The following is an 18,908-nucleotide window of genomic DNA, read 5'->3' as shown; positions in this document are numbered from 1 at the left end:
AGATAAGCACGGCAAGACATACATCAAGTGTTCTCAAATCCTTAAAGACTCAACCCGATAAGATAACTTCAAAGGGAAAACTCAATCCATTACAAGAGAGTAGAGGGGGAGAAACATCATAAGATCCAACTATAATAGCAAAGCTCGCGATACATCAAGATCGTGCCAAATGAAGAACACGAGAGGGAGAGAGAGATAGAGAGAGATCAAACACATCGCTACTGGTATATACCCTCAGCCCCGAGGGTGAACTACTCCCTCCTCGTCATAGAGAGCGTCGGGATGATGAAGATGGCCACCGGTGAGGGATCCCCCCTCCGGCAGGGTGCCGGAACAGGGTCCCGATTGGTTTTTGGTGGCTACAGAGGCTTGCGGCAGCGGAACTCCCGATCTATTCTGTTCCCCGATGGTTTTAGGATATATTGGTATATATAGGAGGAAGAAATACGTCAGAGGAGCCACGAGGGGCCCACGAGGGTGGAGGGCGCGCCCAGGGGGGTGGGCGCGCCCCCCTGCCTCGTGCCTTCCTCGTTGCTTCCCTTATGTACAGCCCAAGTCTTCTGGATTGCTTCCGTTCCAAAAATAACTCTCCCGAAGGTTTCATTCCGTTTGGAGTCCGTTTGATATTCCTTTTCTGCGAAACACTGAAACAAGGGAAAAACAGAAACTGACAATGGGCTCTGGGTTAATAGGTTAGTCCCAAAAATAATATAAAAGTGTTTAATAAAGCCCATAAACATCCAAAACAGATAATATATTAGCATGGAACAATCAAAAATTATAGATACGTTGGAGACGTATCAAACTCCTTCTTTGACTGGTCCATTTTGAACTCGTTCAAAATCTTATCAAGGTATGTACTCATCGAAAGTCTTATCAAGTGTCATGATCTATCTTTATTGATCTTGATGCCCAATATGTAAGTAGCTTTCTCGAGGTCTTTCTTTGAAAAACTCCTTTCGAATGCTCCTTTATGCTTTCTAGAAAATTCTACATCATTTCTGATCAACAATATGCCATTGACATATACTTATCAGAAAGGCTTTAGTGCTCCCACTCACTTTCTTGTAAATACAGGCTTCACCACAAGTCTGTATAAAACTATATGCTTTGATCAACTCATCAAAGCGTATATTCCAACTCCGAGATGCTTGCACCAGTCCATAGATGGATTGCCGGAGCTTGCACACTTTGTTAGCACCTTTAGTATCAACCAAACCTTCTGGCTGCATCATATACAACTCTTCTTTAAGACATCCATTAAGGAATGTTGTTTTGACATCCATTTGCCAAATTTCATAATCATAAAATGCGGCAATTGCTAACATGATTCGGACAGAATTAAGCATCGCTACGGGTGAGAAGGTCTCATCATAGTCAACTCCTTCAACTTGTTGAAAAACCTTTCGCAACAAGTCGAGCTTTGTAGACAATAACGTTACCGTCAGCATCAGTCTTGTTCTTGAAGATCCATTTATTCTCTATGGCTTGCCGATCATCAGGCAAGTCAACCAAAGTCCATACTTTGTTCTCATACATTGACCCCATCTCAGATTTCATGGCCTCAAGCCATTTCGTGGAATCTGGGCTCATCATCGCTTCCTCATAGTTCATAGGTTCGTCATGGTCTAGTAACATGACTTCCAGAACAGCATTAATGTACCACTCTGGTGCGGAACATACTATGGTTGACCTACGAGGTTCGGTAGTAACTTGATCTGAAGTTTCATGATCATCATCATTAACTTCATCACTAATTGGTGTAGGCATCACCGGAACTGATTTCTGTGATGAACTACTTTCCAATTTGGGAGAAGGTACAATTACCTCATCAAGTTCTACTTTCCTCCCACTCACTTCTTTCGAGAGAAAATCCTTCTCTAGAAAGGATCCATTCTTAGCAACGAATATCTTGCCTTCGGATCTGTGATAGAAGGTGTACCCAACAGTCTCCTTTGGGTATCCTATGAAGACACATTTCTCCGATTTGGGTTCGAGCTTATCAGGTTGAAGCTTTTTCACATAAGCATCGCAGCCCCAAACTTTAAGAAACGACAGCTTAGGTTTCTTGCCAAACCATAGTTCATATGGTGTCATCTCAACGGATTTAGATGGTATCCTATTTAACGTGAATGCAACTGTCTCTAATGCATAACCCCAAAACGATATTGGTAAATTGGTAAGAGGCATCATAGATTGCACCTTATATAATAAAGTACGGTTACGACGTTCGGACACACCATTACGCTGTGGTGTTCCAGGTGGCGTGAGTTGTGAAACTATTCCACATTGTTTTTAAATGAAGGCCAAACTCGTAACTCAAATATTCGCCTCTGCGATCAGATCGTTGAAACTTTATTTTCTTGTTACGATGATTCTCCACTTCACTCTGAAATTCTTTGAATTTTTCAAATGTTTCAGACTTGTGTTTCATTAAGTAGATATACTCATATCTTCTCAAATCATCTGTGAAGGTCAGATAATAATGATACCCGCCGCGAGCCTCAACACTCATCGGACCGCATACATCAGTATGTATTATTTCTAATAAGTCAGTGGCACGCTCCATTGTTCCGGAGAACAGAGTCTTAGTCATCTTGCCGATGAGGCACGGTTCGCAAGCATCAAGTGAATCCAAAAGCCCATCGGTATGGAGTTTCTTCATGCGCTTTACACCAATATGACCTAAATGGCAGTGCCACAAACATGCTGCACTATCATTATCACCTTTGCATCTTTTGGCATCAATATTATCAATATGTGTATCACTGCGATCGAGATTCAGTAAACCATTTACATTGGATGTAATACCATAGAAGGTTTTATTCATGTAAACAGAACAACAATTATTCTCTTGACTTAAATGAATAACCGTATCGCAATAAACATGATCCAATCATACTCAGGCTCAACGCAAACACCAAATAACATTTATTTAGGTCCAATACTAATCCCTAAGGTAGAGGGAGTATGTGATGGTGATCTTATCAACCGTGGAATCACTTCCAACACACATCGTCACCTCGCCCTTAACTAGTCTATGTTCATTTTTCAACTCCTGTTTTGAGTTACTAATCTTAGCAACTGAACCGGTATCAAATACCCTGCGGTTGTTATGAACACTAGTAAAGTACACATCAATAACATGTATATCAAATATACCTTTGTTCACTTTGCCATCCTTCTTATCCGCCAAGTATTTGGGGTAGTTCCGCTTCCAATGACCATTCCCTTTGCAGTAGAAGCACTCAGTTTCACGCTTAGGTCTAGCTTTGGGTTTCTTCACGGGAGTGGCAACTTGCTTGCCATTCTTTCTTTAAAGTTCCCTTTCTTTTCCTTTGTCCCTTTTCTTGAAACTAGTGGTCTTGTTAATGATCAACACTTGATGCTCTTTCTTGATTTCCACCTTCGCCGATTTTAGCATCGGGAAGAGCTCGGGAATCGTTTTCGTCATCCCTTGCATATTATAGTTCATCACAAAGTTCCAGTAACCTTGTGATAGCGACTAGAGAACTCTGTCAATCACTATCTTATCTGGAAGAATAACTCCCACTTGATTCAAGCGATTGTAGTACTCAGACATTCTGAGCACATGCTCACTAGTTGAGCTATTCTCCTCCATCTTGTAGGCAAAGTACTTGTCAGAGGTCTCATACCTCTCGACACGGGCATGACTCTGAAATACCAATTTCAACTCTTGGAACATCTCATATGCTCCGCGGCGTTCAAAACATTTTTGAAGTCCCGGTTCTAAGCCGTAAAGCATGGCGCACTAAACTATCAAGTAGTCATCATACCTAGCTTGCCAAATGTTCATAACGTCTGCATCTGCTCCTGCAATAGGTCTGTCACCTAGCGGTGCATCAAGGACATAATTCTTCTGTGCATCAATGAGGATAATCCTCAGATCACGGACCCAGTCCGCATCATTGCTACTATCATCTGTCAACTTATTTACATATAAAAAATAAATGGGGAGCTACATCGCAAGCTATTGATCTACAACATAGATATGCAAATAGTATCAGGACTAATTTCATGATAAATTAAGTTAAATTAATCATATTACTTCAGAACTCCCACTTAGGTAGACATCCCTCTAGTCATCCAAATGATCACGTGATCCATATCAACTAAACCATGTCCGATCATCATGTGAGATGGAGTAGTTTTCAATGGTGAACATCTCTATGTTGATCATATCTACTATATGATTCACGTTTGAACTTTCGGTCTCAGTGCTCCGAGGCCATATCTGCATTTGCTAGGCTCGTCAAGTTTAACCCGAGTACGTGCAAAACTGGCTTGCACCCGTTGTATGTGAACGTAGAGCTTATCACACCCGATCATCACGTGGTGTCTTGGCACGATGAACCGTAGCAATGGTGCATACTCAGGGAGAACACTTATACCTTAAAATTTAGTGATAGATCATCTTATAATGCTACTGCCGTACTAAGCAAAATAAGATGCATAAAGGATAAACATCACATGCAATCAAAATATGTGACATGATATGGCCATCATCATCTTGTGCCTTTGACCTCCATCTCCAAAGCACCATCATGATCTCCATCGTCACCGGCTTGACACCTTGATCTCCATCGTAGCATCGTTGTCGTCTCGCCAACTATTCCTTCCACGACTATCACTACTGCTTAGTGATAAAGTAAAGCAATTACATGGCGGTTGCATTTCATACAATAAAGCGACAACCATAAGGCTCCTGCCAGTTGCCATAACTTTTACAAAACATGATCATCTCATACAATAATTTATATCTGATCACGTCTTGACCATATCACATCACAACATGCCCTGCAAAAACAAGTTAGATGTCCTCTACTTTTTTGTTGCAAGTTTTACGTGGCTGCTACGGGCTTCTAGCAAGAACCGTTCTTACCTACGCATCAAAACCACAACGATTTTTCATCAAGTTTGCTGTTTTAACCTTCAACAAGGACCGGCCGTAGTCAAACTCGATTCAACTAAAGTTGGAGAAATAGACACCCGCCAGCCACCTGTGTGCGAAGCACGTCGGTAGAACCAGTCTCATGAACGCGGTCATGTAATGTCGGTCCAAGCCGCTTCATCCAACAATACCGCCGAATCAAAGTAAGACGTTGGTGGTAAGAAGTATGACTATTATCGTCCACAACTCATTATGTTCTACTCATGCATATAACATCTACGCATAGACCTAGCTCGGATGCCACTGTTTTGGGAACGCAGTATTTCAAAAAATTTCCTACGATCACGCAAGATCTATCTAGGAGATGCATAGCAACGAGAGGGGGAGAGTGTGTCCACGTACCCTCGTAGACCGAAACCGGAAGCATTAGTATAACGCAGTTGATGTAGTCGAACGTCTTCGCGATCCAACCGATCCAATACCGAACGTATGGCACCTCCGAGTTCTGCACACATTCAGCTCGATGACGTCCCTCGAACTCTTGATCCAGCAGAGGGTCGAGGGGGAGTTTCGTCAGCACGACGGCGTGGTGACGGTGATGGTGATGTGATCCGCATAGGGCTTTGCCTAATCACTACGTGAATATGACCGGAGGAGTAAACCTTGGAGAGAGACGCCACACATGGATTGGAACAATTGGTGTGTCTCCAAGGGGTGCCCTGCCCACGTATATAAAGGAGGGAGAGGGAGGAGACCGGCCCTAGGGGGCGCGCCATAAGGGGGGAGTCCTACTAGGACTCCTAGTCCTAGTAGGATTCGCCCCCCCCCCCTTCTTTTCCTTCTCATGGAGGGGGAAAGGGGGAAAGGAGAGGGAGTAGGAGAAGGAAAGGGGGGTGGCGCCCCCTTCCCTAATCCAATTCAGCCTCCTCCCTTGTGGGGGGCGCACCAGCCCCTTGTGGGCTGGTTAGCCTCCCTCCTATGGCCCATATGGCCCATATCTTTCCCCGGGGGTTTCCGGTAACCCCTCCGGTACTCCGTATGTACCCGATACACTCCGGAAAACTTCCGTTATCAGAATACTACCTTCCAATATATCAATCTTTACCTATCGACCATTTCGAGAATCCTCGTCATGTCCGTGATCTCATCCCGGACACTGAACAAACTCCGGTCACCAAAACACATAACTCGTAATACAAATCGTCGTCAAAAATTGAGTGTGCGGACCCTACGGATTCGAGAATTATGTAGACATGACCGAGACACATTTCTGGTCAATAACCAATAGCGGAACTTGGATGCTCATATTGGCTACTACATATTCTACAAAGATCTTTATCGGTCAAACTGCATAACAACATATGTCATTCCCTTTGTCATCGGTATGTTACTTGCCCGAGAATCGATCGTCGGTATCATCATACCTAGTTCAATCTCGTTACCGGCAAGTCTCTTTACTCGTTCCGTAATGCATCATCCCGGAACTAACTCATTAATCACATTGCTTGCAAGGCTTATAGTGATGTGCATTACCGAGAGGGCCCAGAGATACCTCTCCGATACACGGAGTGACAAATCCTAATCTCAATCTATGCCAACTCAACAAACACCTTCGGAGACACCTGTAGAGCATCTTTATAATCACCCAGTTACGTTGTGACGTTTGATAGCACACAAAGTGTTCCTCCGATGTTCGGGAGTTGCATAATCTCATAGTCAGAGGAATATGTATAGGTCATGAAGAAAGCAATAGCAATAAAACTAAACGATCATTATGCTAGGCTAATGGATGGGTCTTGTCCATCACATCATTCTCTAATGATGTGATCCCGTTCATCAAATGACAACACATGTCTATGGTCAGGAAACGTAACCATCTTTGATTAACGAGCTAGTCAAGTAGAGGCATACTAGGGACACTCGGTTTTGTCTATGTATTCACTCATGTACTAAGTTTCCGGTTAATAGAATTCTAGCATGAATAATAAACATTTATCATGATATAAGGAAATATAAATAACAACTTTATTATTGCCTCTAGGGCATATTTCCTTCACAACTCCAAATGATGTGAGGTTTTTTGCATTGGAAAGATAATTTGATGTAGCTTCTGATGATGTACCCCTATGGCCCCATCTCTCCACCACATGGGTGCAGCACAACGAAACATCAGAGGTAAAAACGGACAACATCAGCTCCACCGATTGCTTCAAGATCTCATAGGTTGTTGGATTTCTTCCATGTGATACCTAAGTTCAACAAACAACAATGGATATGAAAGTGCAACCATGTATTCAAGATTATAGTATGAACTTAAGTTAGCGTTCACCGGGGCATGTATGTGCTTGATTCGGCTTAGTAATTCTTTCCAACTAAATTTTGCACATTTTTGAAATGTCGTGTATGATGTACCCATATGCTCATCACTTTGCCACCACAAGTTAATACAACGCTCAATTTTCTCTTACACTAAATGATCTAACACTTTTAGAAGCAATTTTATTGCCTTATTGCACTGATGACAACTTACTTGAAGGATCTTATTCAATCCTTAGGTAGGTATGGTGGACTCCTGAAAATAAGATTTGGGTTTAAGGGTTTTTGGGATGCACAAGTAGTATCTCTACTTGGTGCGGAATTTTTTTTGTAGCAAATATGGGGGGCAAACACCACATGTTGAAGGATCTATGACAATATATGTTCTATCTGAATATGAACAAACATAAACCATTAAGTTGTCTTCCTTGTCCAACGTCAACAATTTTCTCATATAATATTTTGATGGGGGCTCACAATCACAAAAGATTTCCAAGATCGTGTATTTGCATGTGAAAGTTCTCTTCCTTATACTAATTATTCGTGAATTGCTTGTATGGCCAATATCGTGATTGTCAAGCCTCAAAAGATTTCACTTTCTAAACCCATTGTGAAGCTACCACTAGGCATGATATGATTTCAACTTCATGAAATTCAATTTATTCAACAATTTACTCATAGGATATAAGTGAAGCACAAGAGTAAATGACAAGCTACTCCAACAAGATATAAGTGAAGATCAAGCGAGTAGTTATGTAAATGGGTAGCTATTTGAGGACTCTCTCTTATTTAAAAAACTTTCAGATCTAAGTAATTTATTAAAACAGCAAGCAAAAACAAAAATAAAATGACATTCTAAGAATAGCACACATCATGTGAAGAAGCAAAAACTTAGGCTCAACCGATAATAATCGATAATTGTTGAAGAAGAAAGGTGGGATGCATACCGGGGCATCCCCAAGCTTAGATGCTTGAGACTTCTTGAAATATTATCTTGGGGTGCCTTGGGCATCCCAATGCTTGAGCTTTTGCGTCTCCTTAATCCCTCTCATATCACGGTTTTCCTAAATCTCAAAGGCTTCATCCACACAAAACTCCACAAGAACTCGTGAGATAAGTTAGTATAAACCAATGCAAAAACCTTATCATTCTCTACTGTAGCAAATCACTAAAATTATTATTCAACATTGCATACTAAATGCCTCTGCGTATTTAATAATCCTATCCTCAAATAGAATCATTAAACAAGCCAACATATGTAAACAATGCAAACATAACAGCAATCTGGCAAAACAGTACAGTCTGTAAAGAATGGAAGAGAATCAATACTTGTTTAACTCCCAAAGTTATGAAAATTTTCCACACTGTAGAAATTTTATCAGAGCTCATTTTTCAAAAAGTTTCAACATTTTATCACATTCTGACTTTTCTAGGGAATTTTTGCAACATCGATAAACTTTCTGTTTTCAAACAGCAACATGTATACTTGCAAAATAAGCATGGCAAAGGCTATCATTGCCACTTTTATTGAAATAAAATATGCAAAAAATTATTATAAATAACAGCAAGAAAATCCTAACAAAATAAAATGACGCTCCAAGTAAAACTCATATCATGTGACGAATGAAGATATAGCTCCAAGTGAGGTTACCGATAATGTTGGAGACGAAAGAGGGGATGCCTTCCGGGGCATCCCCAAGCTTAGTTGCTTGGATTTTCCTTGAATATTACCTTGGGGGTGCCTTGGGCATCCCCAAGCTTAGGGTCTTGTCACTCCTTATTCTCCTCATATCGACATCTCACCCAAAACTTGAAAACTTCAATCACACAAAACTTAACAGAACTTTGTGAGATAAGTTAGTATGATAAAGAGCAAACCATTTCACTTTTGGTACTGTCAAAGACAAGATTCATAATTTTTCTCACACAATTCCTCTTGTAGCACATCATTTCCACAATTTATATTGAGCAATATAAGCCATGGAGACTAGAAAACAAGCAAACTATGCATTGAAAACAGAATCTGTCAAAAACAGAACAGTCTGTAGTAATCTGTACTCCAACCATACTTCTGCTACTCCAAAAATCCTGAAAAAATAGGAAACCTGGGCAATTTGTCTATTAATATTCTGTAAAAATAATCAGCATTTTATCACGCTTCTGTTAAAAATGAGAATTATTTTCCTGAGCACAAAAGTTTCTATTTTTTAGCAAGATCAAATCAACTATAACCGTAAGCCATCCCAAAGGTCTTACTTGGCACTTTATTGAAACGGAAGCAATAAAACATGATTACTAAAGTAGCATAATCATGTGAACACACAAAAACAGTAGGTAAAAGTGTTGGGTTGTCTCCCAACAAGTGCTTTTCTTTAATGCCTTTTAGCTAGGCATGATAATTTCAATGATGCTCGCATAAAAGATAAGATTTGAAACATAAACAGAGCATCATGAATCATAAGTTCCTCTCTCATAATAATTTGCAGTATCATCATGAATAGATTCATCAATATAACCATCACATAAAGCATTCTTTTCATGATCCAAAAGCATAGAAAAATTATTACTCTCCATATAAGCAATTTTATTCTCATTCATTGATGTCTACTACACAACCTTCTTCTTGTAGACGTTGTTGGGCCTCCAAGTGCAGAGGTTTATAGGACAGTAGCAAATTTCCTTCAAGTGGATGACCTAAGGTTTATCAATCCGTGGGAGGCATAGGATGAAGATGGTCTCTCTCAAGCAACCCTGCAACCAAATAACAAAAAGTCTCTTGTGTCCCCAACACACCCAATACAATGGTAAATTGTATAGGTGCACTAGTTCGGCGAAGAGATGGTGATACAAGTGCAATATGGATGGTAGATATAGGTTTTTGTAATCTGAAAATATAAAAACAGCAAGGTAACAAGTAATAAAAGTGAGCGCAAACGGTATTGCAATGCTAGGAAACAAGGCCTAGGGTTCATACTTTCACTAGTGCAAGTTCTCTCAACAATAATAACATAATTGGATCATATACCTATCCCTCAACATGCAACAAAGAGTCACTCCAAAGTCACTAATAGCGGAGAACAAACGAAGAGATTATGGTAGGGTACGAAACCACCTCAAAGTTATTCTTTCTGATCGATCTATTCAAGAGTTCGTACTAGAATAACACCTTAAGACACAAATCAACCAAAACCCTAATGTCACCTAGATACTCCAATGTCACCTCAAGTATCCATGGGTATGATTATACAATATGCATCACATAATCTCAGATTCATCTATTCAAACCAACACAAAGTACTTCAAAGAGTGCCCCAAAGTTTCTACCGGAGAGTCAAGACGAAAACGTGTGCCAACCCCTATGCATAAGTTCACGAGGTCACGGAACCCGCAAGTTGATCACCAAAACATACATCAAGTAGATCACGTGATATCCCATTGTCACCACAGATAAGCACATGCAAGACATACATCAAGTGTTGTCAAATCCTTAAAGACTCAATTCGATAAGATAACTTCAAAGGGAAAACTCAATCCATTACAAGAGAGTAGAGGGGGAGAAACATCATAAGATCCAACTATAATAGCAAAGCTCGCGATACATCAAGATCGTGCCACCTCAAGAACACGAGAGAGAGAGAGAGAGAGATCAAACACATAGCTACTAGTACATACCCTCAGCCCCGAGGGTGAACTACTCCCTCCTCGTCATGGAGAGCGCCGGGATGATGAAGATGCCCACCGGTGATGGATCCCCCTCCGGCAGGGTGCTGAAACGAGTCTAGATTGGTTTTCGGTGGCTACAGAGGCTTGCGGCGGCGGAACTCCCGATCTAGGTTTCTTTCTGGAAGTTTGGGGTTATATAAGAGGTGTTGGAGTCGGGAACAAGTCAGGGGGGTCCCCGAGGTGGCTACGAGGTAGGGGGCGCGCCTAGGGGGTAGGGCGCGCCCCCCACCCTTGTGGTGGCCTCAGGACTCTTCTGGCCCACCTCCGGTACTCCGTGGGCTTCTTCTGGTCCAAAAATGATCTCCGTCAAATTTCAACTCAATTGGACTCCGTTTGGTTTTCCCTTTCTGCAAGACTCAAAAACAAGGAAAAAACAGAAACTGGCACTGGGCTCTAGGTTAATAGGTTTGTCCCAAAAATCATATAAAATAGCACATATATGCATATCAAACATCCTAGATGGATAATATAATAGCATGGAACAATCAAAAATTATATATACGTTGGAGACGTATCATTCATAATAGTGGGAGTGTCATAGGGAACTCAAATACTATAAATTGTTCCCACATTAAAAGAGTAATGTTCAGTAAAAGGATATTCAAAATTATGACAATAATTATCACTACTTTTTATAACATAAGTATCATCACAATAATCATCATAAGTGGGAGGCATGCAATCATAATAGCAAATTGGATCATTCAAAGTAAGGGGACTAAAAAGGTCATCTTCATTAAGCATAGCATCCCCAAGCTTGGGACAAACATTAATTGCAGAAAATAAATTCTCAAACATGTCATTATCATCAAACATAGCATCCCCAAGCTTGTGGCTTGGCATATCATAAGCATAATCACTCTCATCATTAATAGTATGAATAGCACCAACAGTATAACAATTGCTATCATCATAATTTCCCAAGTTGGTGCCAAAAAGATTTCCAAGATTATAAGAAGTATCATTATCTTCCCAATCATAATCATCACAACAAGCAATGGGCATAACAAAATCATCATCAATAGTGCTTTCGGACATTGTGCCACAAGACATAGAAGCAATATCATCATCAAGTGCATCATCTTCCACAATTATTTGTGATTCATTTTCATGAGGCATAACAACAATAGGACCAACATTATTTGGAAGAGATAGCTTTTTACCTCTATTCTTTCTTCTTTTCCTTTTCTTCTTCACCACCTCACGTGTGGGTTTAATTAATTTTTTCAAACTTCTTATTGATTAGATTGGTTGAATAGGGATCTCCTCCTCGTCACCTATTTCATCATGAGAGACAATAGGAGGGAAAGTGGAAATCTTTACCCTTTCATTAGTATTCCTTTTATATTCTATTGGTTTTCCCATCTTTCTATAGTTGGCAATAGAAGCATTCTCGTTGCAATTTACCATGCAAAACATATAGATATCTTTTTGTTTAATTTCAATGTCGTCCGTGAGAATGATTACTTCAAACCAACTATTTTTATGTGTCAATTCTTCACTCCCCAAAAATAAACAAATTTCATTATAAAGTTCTTGGGTGATCAAGTTATTGCAATATTTGGCCATGATTCGATCATGAAAAAGTTTGCTTTGAAAATTAAGATGACCAGCCTTATTGCAAAGTTCACAAGTAATAGGACAAAGAAAGCATAATTTTGTAGCAAATTCATCTATCTCTTTGAGCAAAGAATTGGTTCTATCATGTTTATGCTTCTTACAAAATATATCTTCCCTATAAGGCACATCTTCACAAACTTTTTGCACTCCACAAAAATTGACATGCTTATAAGAAACACTTTTTTCATGACTTGTGAAATCATCATTAGCATTTTGGATATTCAAAGAATTCATACTAACAACATTGCAATCATGCTCATCATTCAAATATTTTGTGCCAAACATTCTATAGAATTCTTCCTATATCAATTGAGCACAATTTTCATTTCCATCATTTTCACGAAAGGCATTATAAAGATGAATAATATGATGCAACCTCAATTCCCTTTTTTGTAGTTTTATTTTATAACCCAAACTAGTAGTAAACAAGAAACTAAAAGATTTGATTGCATGATCTAAAGATATACCTTCAAGCACTCACCTCCCCGGCAACGGCGCGAGAAAAGAGCTTGATGTCTACTACACAACCTGTTCTTGTAGACTCGTGTTGGGCCTCGAAGCGTAGAGTTTTGTAGGACAGTAGCAATTTTCCCTCAAGTGGATGACCCTGTTGGGAATCGTAGCATAATTTTAAAATTTTCCTACGCTCACCAAGATCCATCTATGGAGTATACTAGCAACGAGGGGAAAGGAGTGCATCTACATACCCTTGTAGATCGCGAGCGGAAGCGTTCCAATGAACGTTGTTGACGGAGTCGTACTCGCCGTGATTCAAATCACCGATGACCGAGTGCCGAACGGACGGCACCTCCGCGTTCAACACACGTACGGTGCAGCGACGTTTCCTCCTTCTTGATCTAGCAAGGGGGAAGGAGAGGTTGATGGAGATCTAGCAGCACGACGGCATGGTGGTGGATGTAGCGGGGTCTCGGCAGGGCTTCGCCGAGCTTCTGCGAGAGGGAGAGGTGTTGCAGGGGAGGAGGGAGGCGCCCAAGGCTGTAATACTACTGCCCTCCCTTCCCCCCTTTTTATATAGGCCCCCTGGGAGGGGGGGCGCCGGCCAAGACCCATCTAGATGGGGGGGCGGCGGCCAAGGGGGTAACTTACCCCCCAAGTCAAGTGGGGCGCCCCCCCACCCTAGGGTTTCCAACCCTAGGCGCAGGGGGGGAGGCCCATGGGGGGCGCCCCAGCCCACTATGGGCTGGTTCCCTTCCCACTTCAGCCCATGGGGCCCTCCGGGACAGGTGGCCCCACCCGGTGGACCCCCGGGACCCTTCCGGTGGTCCCGGTACAATACCGATAACCCCCGAAACTTTCCCGGTGGCCGAAACTGGACTTCCTATATATAATTCTTCACCTCCGGACCATTCCGGAACTCCTCGTGACGTCCGGGATCTCATCCGGGACTCCGAACAACTTTCGGGTTTCCGCATACTCATATCTCTACAACCCTAGCATCACCGAACCTTAAGTGTGTAGACCCTACGGGTTCGGGAGACATGCAGACATGACCGAGACGCATCTCCGGTCAATAACCAACAGCGGGATCTGGATACCCATGCTGGCTCCCACATGTTCCACGATGATCTCATCGGATGAACCACGATGTCGAGGATTCAATCAATCCCGTATACAATTCCCTTTGTCAATCGGTATGTTACTTGCCCGAGATTCGATCGTCGGTATCCCAATACCTTGTTCAATCTCGTTACCGGTAAGTCTCTTTACTCGTACCGTAATGCATGATCCCATGACTAACGCCTTAGGCACATTGAGCTCATTATGATGATGCATTACCGAGTGGGCCCAGAGATACCTCTCCGTCACACGGAGTGACAAATCCCAGTCTCGATCCGTGCCAACCCAACAGACACTTTCGGATATACCCGTAGTGCACCTTTATAGTCACCCAGTTACGTTCTGACGTTTGGCACACCCAAAGTACTCCTACGGTATCCGGGAGTTGCACGATCTCATGGTCTAAGGAAAAGATACTTGACATTGGAAAAGCTCTAGCAAACGAAACTACACGATCTTTTATGCTATGCTTAGGATTGGGTCTTGTCAATCACATCATTCTCCTAATGATGTGATCCCGTTATCAATGACATCCAATGTCCATAGTCAGGAAACCATGACTATCTGTTGATCAACGAGCTAGTCAACTAGAGGCTTACTAGGGACACGTTGTGGTCTATGTATTCACACATGTATTACGATTTCCGGATAACACAATTATAGCATGAACAATAGACAATTATCATGAACAAAGAAATATAATAATAACCATTTATTATTGCCTCTGTTGGGAATCGTAGCATAATTTTAAAATTTTCCTACGCTCACCAAGATCCATCTATGGAGTATACTAGCAACGAGGGGAAAGGAGTGCATCTACATACCCTTGTAGATCGCGAGCGGAAGCGTTCCAATGAACGTTGTTGACGGAGTCGTACTCGCCGTGATTCAAATCACCGATGACCGAGTGCCGAACGGACGGCACCTCCGCGTTCAACACACGTACGGTGCAGCGACGTCTCCTCCTTCTTGATCCAGCAAGGGGGAAGGAGAGGTTGATGGAGATCCAGCAGCACGACGGCATGGTGGTGCATGTAGCGGGGTCTCGGCAGGGCTTCGCCGAGCTTCTGCGAGAGGGAGAGGTGTTGCAGGGGAGGAGGGAGGCGCCCAAGGCTGTAATACTACTGCCCTCCCTCCCCCACTTTTTATATAGGCCCCCTGGGAGGGGGGGCGCCGGCCAAGACCCATCTAGATGGGGGGGCGGCGGCCAAGGGGGTAACTTACCCCCCAAGTCAAGTGGGGCGCCCCCCCACCCTAGGGTTTCCAACCCTAGGCGCAGGGGGGAGGCCCATGTGGGGCGCCCCAGCCCACTATGGGCTGGTTCCCTTCCCACTTCAGCCCATGGGGCCCTCCGGGACAGGTGGCCCCACCCGGTGGACCCCCGGGACCCTTCCGGTGGTCCCGGTACAATACCGATAACCCCCGAAACTTTCCCGGTGGCCGAAACTGGACTTCCTATATATAATTCTTCACCTCCGGACCATTCCGGAACTCCTCGTGACGTCCGGGATCTCATCCAGGACTCCGAACAACTTTCGGGTTTCCGCATACTCATATCTCTACAACCCTAGCATCACCGAACCTTAAGTGTGTAGACCCTACGGGTTCGGGAGACATGCAGACATGACCGAGACGCCTCTCCGGTCAATAACCAACAGCGGGATCTGGATACCCATGTTGGCTCCCACATGTTCCACGATGATCTCATCGGATGAACCACGATGTCGAGGATTCAATCAATCCCGTATACAATTCCCTTTGTCAATCGGTATGTTACTTGCCCGAGATTCGATCGTCGGTATCCCAATACCTTGTTCAATCTCGTTACCGGCAAGTCTCTTTACTCGTACCGCAATGCATGATCCCGTGACTAACGCCTTAGTCACATTGAGCTCATTATGATGATGCATTACCGAGTGGGCCCAGAGATACCTCTCCGTCACACGGAGTGACAAATCCCAGTCTCGATCCGTGCCAACCCAACAGACACTTTCGGAGATACCCGTAGTGCACCTTTATAGTCACCCAGTTACGTTGTGACGTTTGGCACACCCAAAGCACTCCTACGGTATCCGGGAGTTGCACGATCTCATGGTCTAAGGAAAAGATACTTGACATTGGAAAAGCTCTAGCAAACGAAACTACACGATCTTTTATGCTATGCTTAGGATTGGGTCTTGTCCATCACATCATTCTCCTAATGATGTGATCCCGTTATCAATGACATCCAATGTCCATAGTCAGGAAACCATGACTATCTGTTGATCAACGAGCTAGTCAACTAGAGGCTTACTAGGGACACGTTGTGGTCTATGTATTCACACATGTATTACGATTTCCGGATAACACAATTATAGCATGAACAATAGACAATTATCATGAACAAAGAAATATAATAATAACCATTTATTATTGCCTCTAGGGCATATTTCCAACAGTCTCCCACTTGCACTAGAGTCAATAATCTAGTTACATTGTGATGAATCGAACACCCATTGCGTCCTGGTGTTGATCATGTTTTGCTCTAGGGAGAGGTTTAGTCAACGGATCTGCTACATTCAGGTCCGTATGTACTTTACAAATATCTATGTCTCCATTTTGAACACTTTCACGAATGGAGTTGAAGCGACGCTTGATATGCCTGGTCTTCCTGTGAAACCTGGGCTCCTTCGCAAGGGCAATAGCTCCAGTGTTGTCACAGAAGAGAGTCATCGGGCCCGACGCATTGGGAATCACCCCTAGGTCGGTAATGAACTCCTTCATCCAGACTGCTTCCTGTGCTGCCTCCGAGGCTGCCATGTACTCCGCTTCACATGTAGATCCCGCCACGACGCTTTGCTTGCAACTGCACCAGCTTACTGCTCCTCCATTCAAAATATACACGTATCCGGTTTGTGACTTCGAGTCATCCAGATCTGTGTCGAAGCTAGCGTCGACGTAACCCTTTACGACGAGCTCTTCGTCACCTCCATAAACGAGAAACATATCCTTAGTCCTCTTCAGGTACTTCAGGATATTCTTGACCGCTGTCCAGTGTTCCATGCCGGGATTACTTTGGTACCTTCCTACCAAACTTACGGCAAGGTTTACATCAGGTCTGGTACACAGCATGGCATACATAATAGACCCTATGGCCGAGGCATAGGGGATGACACTCATCTTTTCTCTATCTTCTGCCGTGGTCGGGCATTGAGCCGTGCTCAATTGCACACCTTGCAATACAGGCAAGAACCCCTTCTTGGACTGATCCATATTGAACTTCTTCAATATCTTGTCAAGGTATGTACTCTGTGAAAGACCAATGAGGCGTCTTGATCTATCTCTATAGATCTTGATGCCTAATATATAAGCAGCTTCTCCAAGGTCCTTCATTGAAAAACACTTATTCAAATAGGCCTTTATACTTTCCAAGAATTCTATATCATTTCCCATCAATAGTATGTCATCCACATATAATAAGAGAAATGCTACAGAGCTCCCACTCACTTTCTTGTAAACACAGGCTTCTCCATAAGTCTGTGTAAACCCAAACGCTTTGATCATCTCATCAAAGCGAATGTTCCAACTCCGAGATGCTTGCACCAGCCCATAGATTGAGCGCTGGAGCTTGCATACTTTGTTAGCATTCTTAGGATCGACAAAACCTTCCGGCTGCATCATATACAATTCTTCCTTAAGGAAGCCGTTAAGGAATGCCGTTTTGACGTCCATCTGCCATATCTCATAATCATAGTATGCGGCAATTGCTAACATGATTCGGACGGACTTCAGCTTCGCTACGGGTGAGAAAGTCTCATCGTAGTCAACCCCTTGAACTTGTCGATAACCCTTAGCGACAAGTCGAGCCTTATAGATGGTCACATTACCATCCGCGTCTGTCTTCTTCTTAAAGATCCATTTATTTTCTATGGCTCGCCGATCATCGGGCAAGTCAGTCAAAGTCCATACTTCGTTTTCATACATGGATCCTATCTCGGATTTCATGGCTTCTAGCCATTTGTCGGAATCCGGGCCCGCCATCGCTTCTTCATAGTTCGAAGGTTCACCGTTGTCTAACAACATGATTTCCAGGACAGGGTTGCCGTACCACTCTGGTGCGGAACGTGTCCTTGTGGACCTACGAAGTTCAGTAGTAACTTGATCCGAAGCTTCATGATCATCATCATTAACTTCCTCCCCAGTCGGTGTAGGCACCACAGGAACATCTTCCCGCGCTGCGCTACTTTCCGGTTCGGAAGGGGTGACTATCACCTCATCAAGTTCCACTTTCCTCCCACTCAATTCTTTCGAGAGAAACTCCTTCTCCAGAAAGGACCCGTTCTTGGCAACGAAGATCTTGCCTTCGGATCTGAGGTAGAAGGTATACCCAATAGTTTCCTTAGGGTATCCTATGAAGACGCATTTTTCCGACTTGGGTTCGAGCTTTTCAGGTTGAAGTTTCTTGACATAAGCATCGCATCCCCAAACTTTTAGAAACGACAGCTTAGGTTTCTTCCCAAACCATAATTCATACGGTGTCGTCTCAACGGATTTCGACGGAGCCCTATTTAAAGTGAATGCGGCAGTCTCTAAAGCATAGCCCCAAAATGAGAGCGGTAAATCGGTAAGAGACATCATAGATCGCACCATATCCAATAGAGTGCGATTACGACGTTCGGACACACCGTTTCGCTGAGGTGTTCCAGGCGGCGTGAGTTGTGAAACGATTCCACATTTCCTTAAGTGCGCACCAAATTCGTGACTTAAATATTCTCCACCA

The sequence above is a fragment of the Triticum aestivum genome, chromosome 5D (genome assembly GCF_018294505.1).
Source record: "Triticum aestivum cultivar Chinese Spring chromosome 5D, IWGSC CS RefSeq v2.1, whole genome shotgun sequence".
Taxonomy (NCBI): Eukaryota; Viridiplantae; Streptophyta; class Magnoliopsida; order Poales; family Poaceae; genus Triticum; species Triticum aestivum.
Note: the sequence above shows the minus strand (reverse complement) of the source record.